This window comes from Alligator sinensis, unplaced genomic scaffold, assembly GCF_000455745.1.
Source record: "Alligator sinensis unplaced genomic scaffold, ASM45574v1 scaffold1307_1, whole genome shotgun sequence".
NCBI lineage: Eukaryota > Metazoa > Chordata > Crocodylia > Alligatoridae > Alligator > Alligator sinensis.
In genome coordinates, this window is record NW_005843052.1 from 43597 (window position 1) to 54236 (window position 10640).

Genomic DNA, 10640 nt, shown 5'->3' on the forward strand with positions numbered 1-10640 from the left:
GGGTGGCAGTGGCATGGTGCGGCTGAGCTCCCAGGGGAGAGGCAGCAGGGTGCAGAGCCCTGTGCCTGGAGCGGGCAGCCCACCTCTGCCCCACGGGGGCACATGCCTCCCCCAGAGATGCACACTGCAGTGGGGAGCCCTGCCCCCCCCCCCCCCCCCCCCCCGACGAGCTGGCCGCTGCACGACCCCCCGCAGCCCCTTCCCCTCCGCAGACTTACCAGCTGGCTGCTTTCTACATGCACCGGAAGGAAGATACTGAGATTTGAGGGCTGTATCCTGAGATCACAAGTTAGGGTTAATTTGATTTGCAGATCGGGAGTCTGGCGACTGTTTCATGAGAGTTGGCATTACTGCAGATGTTACACACAGTTGCAAGGCCTTGCCACACACAGACACAGCTGCTTACAGTGGTACTGGCAGCTTCTGTAACAAGCACAGCACTACTGGAGGCCCCACAAACTGTTTGAGGACACTTTGGACAGTTCCTGGACACTACATACGCTTCTTTCCTTAATAGAGGATAACAATCCCAATCCCCAAACCACCCTTATTTATATACAGCTCTCAGAGTCACTGTCACTTAACAAACAACCTGTTGAGGAATGGCAGTGGCTCACTACACAGCCTGAATCTTGGGTTAAAGCAGGGCTGTCCAACAGTGAAGTGCCCTGGAAACCCTCCACTGCTGCACCACATTCCTACAGTGCCCTAGTGACCCACACCATGTTGCGCCACTCCCTTGACAGTGGCAAGAAGTGAAGGCCAGAGAAGGGAGGACAAGCCCAGCCCAGCCTGGAGACTCCAAATGCTGTTGCAGCTGGAACAATTTGGGGAGCAGAGGCTGGCCAGGATCCCGGGGGCTGAAACTTAACCTCTGTAGAGCCTGAGTGTCACCAGTTTGACAGCCCTGGGTTCAAGCTTTGCTCTAGACACACACTGTGGTCTGCTCCTCACCATCCCAGCTGTCACTGGGTATCTGGGCATTTATGCTGGAGAGCCAAAGCTGGCTAGACATGAGGATGATAGACATAGGACTCCCTACTGTGTCATTGGCTACAAAAGCAGTTTACCTTCACCACGTTGTCTCTTCTAGACTTAAGCTAACCTTTTGGAGGAAGTTTATGCCTGGTGAGGTAGTGGATCCCTGAATGCACTAGTAAAAAGAGCTGTTATTAGCCCATGAGGTTTTTTGGTTAAATGTACTTTCTTTTATTAGACCAACTAAATAGTTGTCAAAATTGTTCTTTGAAAGCTTTTGGGCACAAACACCCTTCTTATTAGCCCACAGTACTCAGAGACCACAAGTCCATTTGAAGAGACAGGACATGGCCTTAAACATTACAGGTTGGTTGTTTGTCTGTTTGTTTCAGTAAAATAGTGACATGATTTTGGAATGAGCCCTTTCAGGAAGAGCAGCTGCCTGGCTCCAGTACTGAGAGTGAACATATCTTTGTGCATCACCTGCACTAGGATTTTCTCGACTTCCCTATGATGAACATGGTGGGATTGTGGATGGGCCAGTTTGTACTTGAATGGGGGACTCTTTTTTTTTTTCTCCCCAGATGCCGGTGATTTTTGAGGAGGTGGCTGTGTATTTCACCAAGGAGCAATGGGCTCTGCTGGACCCCAGTCAGAGAGTCCTCTACAGGGACGTCATGCTGGAAAACTATGAGACTGTGACCTCGTTCGGTAAGGATTCTTGTCAGCTGGGTTATTAGAAGCAGTGGGATCTCTATGGTGCAAGATTCCCAAGGATCAGTACCACAAGTTAAAGAACCCATGTACTAATGACAGTTTCCTCCACAGTCCATTCAGAGACAGTGGATGGGCTAATCCATGCCTCATTCAGGGCCTCCAGGCTGTGCTGTATGTCCCTGCCTGTGCACCTGTGTATAAAAATGCACCTCGACCAAGATTTTGCATTTTCCTCCCTTCCCATGACTGGTTCCCTTCCCAGAAACTGGCAACACTTGGAATACCTGTACTGTGCCAGATTCCTGACATCCCCCTCCCCGCCCCCCCCCAATGGTTTGAGGCAATCACAACAATAAAGTCCTGATCTGACCTGCTTTCTTCCACTGCAGTAGGATTCCCAGTTCCCAAACCCAACTTGATCTCCCAGCTGGAACAGGGAGAAGAGCCGTGGGTCCCAGACCTCCAGGACTCAAAGGAATGGGAAATCCCAAGAAACATCCCCACAGGTGAGGAACTGGTTAAACAGATGTTGAATACATCCATTGCTGACATAAACAGCTGCAGATCCCAACAGGGCCTTCTGGCTTCCCCCAGTTCTGCCTCGCTTCACCTGGGTCAGGATTTTCCTGGCCTGTGTCAGATCCTTATGTGAGAAGCAAGGGGGCAGGGGGTTCTTTCCCTGAACCCACTGTATATTTGGGAGTGATGTCAGACAATCAGGCAAAAATGCCTTTCTCGGGGTGTCTGAATGCTTATCTAACTTCTCTCCCAACTATACAGTTTGTCTAATAGAAGATATCACCATAAGAAAAAACAAACTCTTGCTTCTTGCTTGTTCTCTGGACCATCATGGCTACAACAGCATTCCAACCCTCCTTACATCATGGTGGCAGATGTCACTCATGAATTCCTTCCCAACCTGACTTGAGACCAGGCAGCACTCCCATCCCTCAGTACTACAAGCAGGTGTGAAGGCAGAAATTGCCTCTTCCTTCTGTTACGCAAAAAGACCGGAGAGGAGCCCTTGGCTTCTGATTCTTGCCCACCCTAGCAATTATTGGTGGGGGGCATTATTATTATTATTATTATTAGGCCCCATGCCCCTTTCTGAAGCTTCCTTTCTCTGTGACACAGGGAACGATGTCTACCTGGACTGCTCCCCTATCCAAGCAGGGAATGGGGTGGGGAGCAACAGCATGGAAGAGGGTCCTCAGAAGGGAGGCCTGCAGCCAGGGCAACTCCACAGCATACTATTGGAGGAATTACAAGGGGATACAGCCCTACACCCCAAGAAGGAAGAAGCATTTGCAAGGTTATGTGGGGCAGAGAAGCAGCTGGGAAACTCCCCAAGGACCACACTGCCTGACAACACTCGCCCAGGGGAGGATAAGGAGCACCTGAATGAAACCACAGTCAAGCCGGGAACCTACCTCATCATTCACCAGCACATCCAGACAGGGGAGAACCCCTACCCCTGCCCCATCTGTGGGAGGACCTTCAAGCAGAAGTCAGATCTCACACTCCACCAACGCATTCATGTAGGAGACAGACCCTATAAGTGCCCTGACTGTGGCAAGGGCTTCAGCCAGAACTCGAACCTCCGCAAACACCAGAGGATCCACACAGGGGAGAGGCCCTACCGCTGCCTGGAGTGTGGGAAGGATTTTGCTAGGTCCTGGTCTCTTGTTTTGCACCGAAGAGTCCACACAGGTGAAAGGCCCTACAAATGCCCTGATTGCGGGAAGGATTTTGCTAGGTTCTCATCCCTTATTTTGCATTGGAGAGTCCACACAGGGGACAAGCCCTACAGTTGCCCTGAGTGTGGAATGGGCTTCACGCAGAGCTCGCATCTCATTTCACACCGGAGAGTTCACACTGGGGAGAGGCCTTACAAGTGCCCTGACTGCGGGAAGGGCTTCAACCATCGCTCAGATCTGATTCGCCACCGCAGAGTCCACACGGGGGAAAAGCCCTACAAGTGCCCTGATTGTGGAATGGGCTTCACGCAGAGTGTGCACCTGAGTTCACACCGGAGAGTCCACACGGGAGAGAGGCCCTACAAATGCCCTGACTGTGGGAAGGGATTCAACCATAACTCAGACTTGATTTGCCACCAGCGAGTCCACACGGGGGAAAAGCCGTACCAGTGCTCTGACTGCGGGAAGAGCTTCACCCAGAGGTCAACCCTTAGTTCACATCAGAGAGTCCACACAGGGGAGAGACCTTATTGCTGTCCTGATTGCAGGAAGAGCTTCAAGAAGCGTTCACAGTTGATTTCCCACCGAAGAGTCCATACGGGGGAGAGGCCCTACTGCTGCCCCGACTGTGGCAAGGTCTTCAAGCAGCGCTCAGTCCTCATTTCCCACCAGAGAGTCCACACGGGGGAGAGGCCTTACAAATGCCCCGACTGTGGCGTGGGCTTCACACAGAGGACGAACCTGAGCTCACACCGGAGAGTCCACACTGGGGAGAAGCCCTACAAGTGCCCTGACTGTGGGAAGGGCTTCAGGCAGATATCAAACCTGAATGACCATCAGAAAAACCATACGGGGGAGAAACCCTACAGATGTCCCGAGTGTGGGAAGAGCTTCAAGTGGAGCTCGGGGCTGATTTCCCACCGGAAAATTCACATAGGAGACAAACCGTACGCGTGCCCTGTATGTGGGAGGAGCTTCATTGAGAGATCGTACCTTATTAGGCACCAGAGGATCCACACAGAAGATAAACCATATGCATGCACTGTGTGTAGGAGGAGCTTCAGCCAAAAATCCTACCTTATTAGACACCAGAGAATCCACGAGAGACCCTACAAGTGCCCTGAATGTGGGAAAAGCTTCAGTAAACGCCCAGCCCTCATTGTACATGAAAGAAAACATACGGGAGAGAGGCCCTACAAGTGCACTGTCTGTGGGAAAAGCTACAGGGCAAAGGGCTCCCTAACATCCCACCAGAAGCTCCACGCAGGGTAGAAGGCAGCAGGCGCTCTCTCTGTGGAGCAATGAGTCTCTGCCCTCTTACATCTAAAAATACATGTGACTTGAGTAGGAACAGCGGGGGATAAGTAGAGGTGGGTTGTGGCCAAGGGAGGAGTGGGTACTGAGTGGAATGGGGAGAGACGTTTCTTTCCATGCCACACACAATTTGCAGTTTAGGGTAAAGATAAAAATGCCCCCTTGCAGTTTGTCTCTGAGTGGTCCCTGCAGTTCCTAAAGCCCCTCAATGCAGGTGGCCGTTGAATGTTCATCAGGAATGCAGCCAAGGACCAGCGGGGCCATAGTAGTTTGGCAGTGAAATGCCAGAGGATATCCAAGACAGTAACCCTGCACACCTGGCCCCTCATTACCCCTCTCTACTCCCCCCAGGGTCTGCAAATCCCAGAGCTGCTTCCTTGCCTGCAGTAACAGTCCCTGGAACCTCAGATCTTGCCACCTTTTGGACCCTGCTCACTTACCAAGTGTACTGAAGGAAGGAACAGAGCTACACCACCCGCGATGCTTAGCACAATGTTCAGTGTACCGGGCATCCAGGAAATCCAAGGGGAGGCACTGGAGTTGATTATTGAAGAATACTGGGTAGAAATTCTGCAGAAAAGTGGGGGTCTTAATCTTCTGGATGCACGTGAACAGCATCCTCATGTTACCTGCTCTGTTCTTCCTGTTCTCACTATGTGATTTGTCGTGCATTGGACAATTTCTTTGTTTTCATAACACTCAGCAACAGCTTGCCTGTTTTGCTGACTTCTGCAGCATCCTGTTAGGATTCATTGCCTGTGGGATGGTGGACATCCAGCTAGCAGGCTTTGCTTTTGATTTCCTATTTCAATATTTTACATGCACAAAGAAGGAATAATATAGGATGTTTTTTTAAATATTGATACATAGTAACTTGAGGAGTTCCTTTATAGCTTAGAAATTAGAATGTAGTCACTTAAGAAGTTACATATGGCTTAAATTATTAAAAAGTAAAACAAACAAACAAAAAGACAAAACAAAGAAATGCCAAGTAATTATGTTTAAAGGCATGCACACAATTTGTGGTGATAGTGTGTCAAGTGAAAATCAGAGATTTGCTTCGCATGAAGTATCACAATGGACTGAAGCCTAGCACCGTCTGCCAGCTTACTTAAGAGTTTGTAGGTGGCAGGTGCGCATGACATGCTGCCTAATACTTTTTCTGTGGCTGCTTTTTATATTAATTTCTCATGTTTTTCCAGAGCTTTTCCCAGTTTTTGAATGTATGCAAATCTATACCCTATAAACTTTAAAATGATAAATAATGTGTGGGTATATAGTAAACGCAAATACCTTAAAACCTTCTGAGACTATCTACTCCTTAGTGTATTAGGGTATAGATTTTTTTTTTACCTAGAATGGTTTCTATTTATCCCCGTATGTTCCTAATAAAATGGCAGTTGTGAAACTGCTGTCTGGGCAGTATCCTAATATCTTCTATGTTCTTGAGTTCTGATAATGATGAGTGAGGAACCTTACATTGGGTCCATTTTCTCCTTCACGCGCTCCCCTCCAAACCCATCTACAGTTATGAGTCTACTCACCGAGTCAGTGCAGGGGACAAACAACCTCAGAAACAAAACACAGGACAGAACCCAGACTGGGTGTAAGTGTTATGTGTCACTCACAGGCGGAGTGGTTGGTCCTGGGAGGAGGTGATACAGGGACAATGCCAAGTATTACAGAGTGTGTACACATGAACTAAGTAGACTTAAAATAAGGTGACTTCCCTAAGAGGCTGAGGCTGAGAGGGCTGATGCTGGGCAGACAAACTAATCTAGAGTAAGGTCTGTGAGGCACGGACATGACTGTGGGGGAGGCTGGAGGCCATGATTAGGACCCTTAAGGCATAGTTAGAACTAAGAGGGTCACAATTAGTGCTGCAAGGCAATAAGGCTTGGAGAGCCAGGATCAGTGCCTAGAGGGCAAGTTTGATACCAGTAAGACATAAAAATGCAAGGCAGCCAGTAAAAGAAACTTGTCAGCGAATGGAGGGTCTGGTGGCAAAGAGGACTCGGGATCCAGTAAAGAAAGGGAAGGGAAAGGAACCTATAGGCAGCATCACCAGGATCAGTCCAGGGCTCTGGGGCAGGCTCCGTATATGATAAAATGTAGCAGGCAAGACAGCAAAAGGGAGTACACCAAAGAGCTGGAGTGAGGGGGAGGATTAGTTTGGCCATTAGGGCTTGCCACAGCCTGGCCAGACCTATCCCAAGCATTCACTTCCCATCGTTCTAGTTTCCTGGTGGCTTCTGTGGTACCCTGGCTTTTGGCCATGTTAATTAGATCCCCGCTTGGGTGATGAATCCTCTTTTCCCAGTATTCTGTTACTCTTTTCTCTCTCCCAGACTCTGGCCCTGTTGAAGGGGTCATCAAAACCCCATCCCCTGCCCTGAACCCATTCTAGGAGGGAATGACACAGCGCAGCCACCAGATAACAGTCAATATATGTTTGTTCCAGTGTGAAACAACCAAGACATTTCAGTGTCGATATATAAGAGTTCTGGGGTATTGTCTTGGACGAGGCTTGCTCCTGGCTCTGGGGCTTCAGAGGCTTCATGATTGTAGGAGATGGTGGGACGTGTAGAATGCCTGTGAAAACAAAGTAATAAGCTAAAGGAGTCACCCAGTGTGAGCGAGATAGTGATTTGGGAAGAGGCAATGGTAAAATTAGCAAACCAGAGGTAAGAGAGGTGAGGCATTGAGTGGGAAAAGAACCATGGACAGCAGGAGCTGCTGAGAGGATGTGAATCTAGATCTACTTGAAAAGCCAGTAATAAAGGCTCGCGTTGTTCTGCCACCCTTATATGCAAACAGGAGTGTAGTTTTATAACTGTGTTGGTCTAAGCACATAGACAAGGTTCTTTGGGTGAATCTGATTTCTTTTATTAGACCAACGCAAATAGTTGGAAAAATTCTTCTTAGCAATCTTCCCTGCTGATCTCTTCCCATGATGACTAGTGAATGCAAGTTGTAATGGGTAGGCTTCAATAGGAGTCCGGCCAAGGTGTAGCCCATACCCTGGTGGTTAGAGCACTCTTAGCTTGCACATTCAAGCCCCCTCTCTGGGAACCCTACATCTCCTGACTACTCTCCAAATGCCCTAACCGCTAGGCTAAGGGACTGAAATATGGAAGAGCCTCCGTAATCCTGCCCCCCCTCCATTTTAACACCAGGGGTGTGCTCAGAGCAGTTCTGTCATAGTTACTCAAATCCAAGACAGTTGTTTCTTTTCTCTTCATTCAACATACATCACCCATTGTATGCTGAGACTATCAAGGGGTGTATCATCTGGGGATTGAATATAAATAAAATAAAACTAATTAAAATGTGCTGCAGGGGTAGAATACTAGCATGAAAGCTGCCCTCCATCAAGAGAAGTGCACTATCTGGAAGGCTGGCTAAGGAACAAACACCTCAGAGGTCACAACTTCGGCTGATACTGGAAAATGCCTCTCTCCAGTTATAACAGATGCCCAAATTTCTTGGCAGTGTGAGTATGATAAAGTATTGCAAATATAACCGCTCTGCACAGCTTTAATTCATTTTTCATTAAAATAATCCAGTGGTACTGAGTGGAATCCACAGCGTCAAAATTGTGCTCCCCTGTTGAGTCTTTGTGAGTTCTTTGCAATAGAAGAATTGGCTCTATTGTTTTTACTGTAGTCAAGAAATAAATGAAAGTTAAGAGGTGACATTTTCAGTGGGTACCTTGAATCTAGCAGGAGCTGCCTCGAATGATGACTCTGAAATGCATGCTAAACTGTGGCCTACCCACAAAAGTTAAAATACAAAATACTGATGCTAACTACATAGTGCAAGAGGATGTGAATTCATGGCTAGGCCATCTGGGAAGAAATAATGAGGTATCAGTTCCAGCTTGTATTACTATACTCATGATGATTTTAAGGAGGCTCCTGGTTGTCTGGTATATAACCGTGTGAAATGTCTATCCTGGATTAATTAGTATGGTAAATATTTCTTTTGCAATGAACTCATGTTATGTGCAGGAAGAGTCATTCTCCATATGTGATAAATGTCTCCTCCTGATTTACTTTTGTTTTGCTGTTTCCTCCTGATTTACCTTGTTTTGCCTAGCAGTTCCCTTGGTCTTCCAAGGACACTCCCCAAAACTTGTGTTTTTCCTGGTTGTTAATCAGTTTCTTGATACGTTCCAAACGTAGTAGAAATGGATAACCTCTTGTCACTGAGAAACAAAGTTCAAATTGGAACTTGCTGATAACCAATAATGAGCAGTTTGGTTAACAGGGTTTTCCTGTTGATTAGTGCTTGGGACTCTCTCTTGATTTACACAACTACAAGAATGCTTTGAAGATGCTGGATTAAGATATAAGAAAGATGTGGAAGAGCTAACAGGGCATGCTTCGAGTGAGAAATCTCTCTGACACCAACTATTGCTGCACCCAGCTTACCCGAGAAGTTGAAGAGAAACAGATGGCCTTTTTGTCACCTGTTTGGTGAGAAATCATCACCTTATAGCTAATTATTGGACTTTGATTTGGGCTCATTTAACCTTGAATACTTGTAGTAAATAAAGCCTTTCTGTCATTTATCCAATGAGCGTTTGTGTCAGTCCTCTGATAGTAGTCCAGGACCCCATGTTTTTATTTGCTAACATTGAGTTTGAAAATGTAGATCCTTTGCTAATTTTTAATGGCCTGTTTCAGGTTCCTGATCATTGGTACCTTCCCTACTAATTTTTAATAACTTATTTGGGAATTACATGGAAAATGAACTAATTTGGGCAATTTCGGGGTAGATTTTACATCAGTATCTGACACTTAAAAGAGGGAAGAGCATCTTTTCAGGGGCATTTATATCAATAAAATAAAACTAACAAAAATTGCTGATTTCCTCTTTGTCTGACTTTGACCTGGACATTAGGAAATCAGGATAATGCTTATGTTAAAACACTGAGCAGATTTGATGCCAACGTTTAGGAAATAGAGGGAGAACAGGGAACACGAGACTGTTTGTCTGATAATTCAGAAGAAAGAGCAATACCTGAGGTGAATTTTAATCAAGTTCCAGTATCTAGAGAGAGACAAGGAAATATAAGGATCTTTTCTTCTGCTCGCATCTGAAAATTAGAAAATGCCAAACTGTGGTGTACACAAGGTTTTGTGTAAATCCAGTACCTTTTATTAAACTAATTCAGATAGTTGGAAAAAGTCTTCTTTGCGAGCTTTTGGGTACAAACACCCTTTGTCAGGCCAAGGAGGGATGCAGACGGTCTGTGCTGGTGCTGGATGGAGTGGCCTTGCATTGTGTACTGGCCTCGGGCTGCTTTACTGCAGATGCTTCCTCAGCCTGGTGAAGGGGGTTGTACCCGAAAGCTTGCGAACAAGAACTTTCCCTCCTATTTGAGTTCGTCTAATACAAGATATTGGATTTCCCCAAAGGACCTGTCTGCCTGTGTCCCGAGACCAACACGGCTACAACCTGCACCCCTGAAATGTGGTGCCTGTCATTTACACAGTGAATGTGTCAGTTTTACTTAGAAACCATGCGAGTCTTAAGCAGGATGGAGTATTAAGGAATACAACATAATCCCGCACCAAGGAGAAATAAGTCCGGTTGCCACTTCCCCCGCAAAGCTAAGGAAGTGTCGGGCCATTTTTAAACGGAGAGGGAAATGTGTGCGTCTTGATCTTTGTACAGCAATATTTATTGTAAAGAGAGAATACAGAAAAGACGTGGGTGATTTTACATATCCGTGCTGATGTATAGAAAAAAACCATGCCATCTCAGGACAGCAGCCAGTTGTGACCTGTCGCATCCCCCCCTACACCCGCCCCGGCTGCCGAAGGAAACCGGGCGCCGCAGCGGGGCAGGAAGGGGCCTGGGCAGCGGAAGCGGAAGTAGCGGCGCTGCCGGGTGTCCGGGCCGGGCCGGGGCTGGTGGTGCGGGCCG

At 47.3% G+C, this 10640-nt stretch overlaps 1 pseudogene; it reads left to right on the forward strand.

Annotated features, from left to right (window-relative positions):
- LOC102382692 overlaps nucleotides 1–5191 on the forward strand; it is a 26599-nt pseudogene extending 21408 nt beyond the window's left edge.
- The last annotated feature ends 5449 nt before the right edge of the window (nucleotides 5192–10640 follow it).